Consider the following 5,867-nt stretch of genomic DNA (forward strand, 5'->3'; position numbering starts at 1 on the left):
GGTTAGATTTCAGGCTTGGTTTGGCTCTAAACCTCTTCTTTTTTTTTTTTTTTTTTTTTTTTTTTTTCCATTTTCCCTATATATATATATATATATATATATATGGAAACTCTAAATAGTATTTAAAAACAGGGAGAGGAAACTAGAAAGATGAAGAGAAAGTGGAAAGGAAAAATAGAAAGAATATAAGCATTCGATAATAAAAAAGATTAAACAAGACAGAGAAGATTGTCACTATTAAGCATATCCATTAAATATAAGCCAGCAACATTTTAAAGTAAAGAGTTATATACAATGAAAGAGAGAAAACAGCAAAAACATGCTGCCAGAAAAGAAGTGATGAAGCTTCTCTCACTGCATAACCCCTCAGGCTTGCAATTGCTCCCAACAATATAGCACTTGGTGTTGTGTATTGCAGCAAAAGAACAAATTTATACAATTGGTCACCAGGTACCAACAAATTCAATCTGTCAGCCAAAAGTACCACCGCAATTCCAACCAAAGGAAGCACCAAAAGCCTTGCAACGATGATACCAATTGTTCCCTCAGCAAGCATTCCTCCAAGAACCGCCATAGCAGAAGGCACCATTGCATCTGCTAGAATCTCTAGACTAACCGTTATGAAAGAAAACACAGCATCATCTCCGAAAACAAATGCTTTCAACCCGGGAAATACTCCGATGACCATGGCCAATAGAGAAACAATTATCGGAGGCTGAAGAATGTGGCGGATTGGAGTGCTTTCCGTAACTATCCTTATCTTTCTCACCATCTTAGGCTCTGCCAAGCATCTAATGGATTCAGAATTACAACCCGGATTTTCGTCTTCTGAGGATTCGAATTCCAGGTTATTCATATTCGAAAGACCTGAGATGTTATTGAACAGCCTGGCTATAAAGGGTGTCTTGCAGTGTTCAGTCTTGTTGTCTTCCATTCCAGGCCATTCAGCTTCAACAAGGAGTGGCCTGCTAAGATCATTAGCAGGCAGTTCCTTAATCTCAATCTGAGCCTCTTCCTCGATGATTTCGTAGTACTCCAATGGCGGCTCCATCATATGCTAAACAAGGGTGTAAACAAGGATAGCAGAGGCCCATTGAGAGAAAGCAACATAAGCCACACCAGAGACATGGCATTTTGGACCAAATGGGTTGTCCTGGCTGTGGCACACAGATGTAACAATGGATAGAGGGAGATTACCCGTGTTCCCGAACACCGTCATGATGATGGTGAACCGGAAATATTGAGGCGGCGGCCGGCAAATGATGGCCACTAGCAATCCCAATATGCAACCAACGGTAGTGCTGAGGAGAACATTGACAGGGATGAACCACCAGGGTTAAATTCTTAAGAGTAATGGATGGACCGAGGTTGGTGAAAATGAGGCAGGGTAAAATCATAACAAAGACAAGTTTGCTTAAAGCTTGAGAGTTGCTTTTGGGACAAGTTGGATTTTTGGGTGGGCAATAAACAAGCCAATCACAGCAAGAGAGTGGAGCTTTAACAATGGATGTACTGCATTAAGCACATCTCTAACTTCAGATTTTATATCTACTTGCTTCATAACGGCAAGGATGTTGAACTCTATTTGTTCTTTTTTTTTTTTTTTTTTTTTTTTTTCCCCCTTCTCCTCGTGTTCTTGAACTGTTTTGTGAAATTCCAAAGATGAAACTCCTTCCTGCTGCAATTGCTCACAAAATCTCCTTTTCTAACTGAAATAATTGGATCTGGCGTAGAGGCTGAATTAGCAACTACTTGTTAACAAGATTGTCAAAGTCATGGAATTATTGCGTCTTTAAGGACCTACCTGCCATATTTATTTATTTATTTATTTTTGAAAAAAAAAAGGATTTTGTGAGAGCATGATCGATTTTTCTAAAAAGATTATGTGGGAAAGTGATCAATTTTTCTAACATTTCATCAATGAAACGATGCATTGTTTATATATTGATTACTTTAATTAGGCCAATTAATTGTAGGAGTTGGAATAAAATACTGTAAAAGTATTGTTGAACAATATACTGCATCTGGATTCAAAAGGCCTAAGTTACATGTCACATTAGAACTACTAGATATCTTGTCCCCATTGCAACTTTTATGTTGTCCAGAAGTTTATAACAAGACAGAGAAGAAATTATAATAAAATGTTGTAGCTACCTTAGAGTCGTAAATCAAATTAATGGCTTTTGGGTATCATGAAAGGGTATATACACGTTGGTCCTGTTTATCCTATTTATTGTCATTATTATTATTATTATTATTATTTTTGTTAATGGGTTGGGTTTGTTTGTAACAAGTTGATGAGTAACTACCAAGAGAGAATGGGGCGGGCTGAGCAAATACAACCTACATAAATTATGCCTTCAACATAACAAATAGGTCACCCCCTTTTTGGGAAACAAAATTATTTATATAATGAAATCCTTTGATGTTTAGAAAGAGACACGGACACTTAATTATTACCAAAAGAAAGAAATAATCCACTAATCGTCGAATTGTAAAGCCATTAAGCTTACTTAAACGTCTTCAACCTTCAAAACCTATTTACAATTAGACATTAAAATATATCGCACTTTTAGTTAATTATTAAAAAAAAGAATATTTAAATATGAGATTTCTTTTAATATAACTTCTACTATACCTGGCAATTCGTGTTGGCGGGTCGTGTTTGTATCAACCCGTTTAATAATCGTGTCAAAAATACCTAACCCGAACACGACCCATTTATTAATCGTGTCAGGTACCTAAAACACTAACTCGACCTGTTTATAAACAGGTCAACATGACACGACCCGTTTAATACGATTATTTTAACGGGTCGTGTTGACCTATTAACCTGTTAACCTGAAATTGACCTATTAACCCGAAAACTAATCTATTAACCCCTTAACCCGAAAATTAACCTATTAATCCGAAAAAAAATTTTATTTTTATTTTATTTTTATGTTTTTGTTTTATTAAAGATGTATTTTTTGTTTTTAAAAAATTAGTAATAGAAAATTATTTTTATAAAATTTTTAATTTATAATATTTTTTAGTTATTAAATATTATATTAGTGATAAAATATTAATTTAAAATTAAATTTAAATGGGTTGTAATAGGTATATAATCGTGTTGGGTTGAAACTGACACGTTTAATAAATGAGTCGTAACGGGTCAATTTCAAGTTAAACAGGTCAATCCGAAAATGACACGATTAATAATCGTGTTAAACAGGTTGATCCGATTATGACCCAAACCCATTTATAATAAACCTAAACCCATTTATTCCGTGTCGTTTTCGAGTCGTGTCGCCGTGTCATGATCTAAATTGCCAGGTCTAACTTCTACATCAAATACATCCTAGCTAGTATGAGCTCTCTTTATTTATAAGTTATGGTTTTGTGTACTTTAAAATACTGAAATATATTAATTTTGAACAGAAAAAAAAAAGTTTAATTATAAAACTTTGAGGTAGTATGCCTTTCATGAAAATAAGATTTTGTGCAATAATAATTAATGATGCGATTATTGGTCGTAATGCAATATATCTCACATGTAGCACATGCAAACTCTCGACCTTCTCAAGTAGCTTTGCTTCATGATCTTCTTCTTCAACCTTATAATAATCCAATATTTGACGTTAAATTAATTTCCTTTGATATCAAGAAATTAGGTGCTGCAGGGACGTTTGCTAAGTGCATGGAAATGGCATTTAAATATTGCAGCAATGGTGGTTTTGTCCTCTTTCTTGATGATCATTAATTGCTAAGGGGGATATCGAAGTATTGCTCAAAGCTTTTTCCAAAGACATAAAGCCAGTAATATATACACTATTGGTCGTACGAAAGGTATATATGATATATAATTAACAATATATTGGCGTACATTCACCACCCCCCCCCCCCCCTTCCCCCAAAAAAAAAAAAAAAAAAAAAAACGAAATCAACAACATATTTGCGTGTGATATATAAAATTCTTAATAACCTATATGATTCAATTTGTTTTTATTACTTTAAACTCGTAAAATTGCAAGTTGCATATACATATTTAATTCTTTTCCATATAGTAATTAGTGTAAAAATAATAATTAAATAGAAATCGTATAGTGAAATTTTCCTACACATGAACACACACACACATATATATATATATATATATATATATATATATATATATTTATGACTTTCTAAATGTATATTTAATTTACAAACAATAAAAGTAGTTGCTTGCTCTTTTTCATATTACATGCATTAATTGTCTAGTTGAAAAAAAAAAAAAAAAGGAAAAGAACTGAGAGATTGAATTCATATAAATAAATTTTCATAACCAATTAGTATCAATAAAGTGCAATCAAGTAGCATATTCAGAGCAAAATTCAAGTCATCTGCTGATAATATTTTTCAATATCTTGAGACATATTACACACACACACATACACACACACACATATATATATATATATATATATACATAAGGATCTTGAGCGAGTTTCAGAGAAATAGACGTGTCGATGCCTGAAGGACATGAATAGAAATTCTCTGCCGCTAACATATTGGGGTTTTAATGGCCCGCTTCCTTAATTAGTTTCCAGTAATGGAGTCTTAATCTTCTTGCATACCTTTCAACCCTTTCACAGCCCTGCATCAACAAGAAACAATTTAATTAGAAAAAAAAATAAAAAAAAACCAGAGATTTAATCGAACGAAAAAAGAATATATGTTAGGGTTTGGGATTGCTTCTTCGATTGGAAGCAGAAGAAAGGCGAATTTTAATATGCGTCGGTGCGATTTCTTCATCAACAAGTTACTCAGAAACACAAGGGCGTCGCTTATCTATGAGCGTGTCCGATTTCAAAGCACCACCGCCATGGATGATGGAAACTAGCGCATGGACATAAGATTGCGAATCTTTCTGCGTCTCTCTGCGGCGATGGCGGAGGGAGTTTTCTGGAGGCCCTGCACCTCTTTGATCACAATCTTCTGCACGGAATCGATGTAGTGGAGAACAATTCTCTCCCTTGGAACGTAACAATCTATGCCTCCGTAGCTAATTGCTTGCTTCTCAGAAATTACCACCAAAATTCTCTTCAACGTCTTAGACGGAAAAGAACAGTGAGACAATTTTGAGGAACACATTTTTATTTTATTTTTTTGTTTTGATGATTCAACGCGACATAGTGAAATAGATCGTTTATTGAAGAACGAAGATTTAAGAGAAAAAGAGAGAGAGAGAGAGAGAGAGAGAGAGAGAGAGAGAGAGGGAGAGAGAGAAGAATATGTGATAGAATGCCCTTTTAATTGGCTCCGAATTTCGTCGTCTTTATTACGAGGTTTACCGCTAGCGTTCCCGCTCTAACCCCTATTTTTTGAATTTCAGATTTTATGCGTTTTTTATTTTATTTTATTTTTGAATATTTATTTTCTTTGTAAATTTTTTTTCCACGCCCAAGAGGCCTACTAATATCTATTGGGGTCCAACTAATGAAAAGCCCAATTTTTTTTTTTTTCTTTTTCCTTTTCTCCAGTACCGTTAGAAAAGTCATAACCCAATTGACAAGACTGAGTATATAAAGAGTAGGTTTACTTTAAATTCAAAATAGTGAAATCAAACGTAAAATATACAGAGTCAAAATTTAGATACTGATTTTTTAAAAGTTAGATAGTCCGGATTTGAGTTTTTTCTTCTCTCTCTCTATATTTTTTTAAATTGGGAAGGAAATTTTAACACCAAAATTTAGAATTTAGAATTATCAAAACAATATATATAAAGAGAGAGAGGTTAAATTTCTTGTTTTTATAGATTTTTGTGGGTTGAAAATAGATATTTTAATTGGAATTAGAGATATCAAATTATTAAAGTCAATACATAAAATACTTCTAAAAACATT

At 33.5% G+C, this 5,867-nt stretch overlaps 1 pseudogene; it reads right to left on the minus strand.

Annotated features, from left to right (window-relative positions):
• Positions 1–250: 250 nt before the first annotated feature.
• Positions 251–5,115, minus strand: LOC125422116 (protein PIN-LIKES 2-like; annotated as a pseudogene).
• Positions 5,116–5,867: the final 752 nt, after the last annotated feature.

The sequence above is a fragment of the Ziziphus jujuba genome, chromosome 4 (assembly GCF_031755915.1).
Source record: "Ziziphus jujuba cultivar Dongzao chromosome 4, ASM3175591v1".
Taxonomy (NCBI): Eukaryota; Viridiplantae; Streptophyta; class Magnoliopsida; order Rosales; family Rhamnaceae; genus Ziziphus; species Ziziphus jujuba.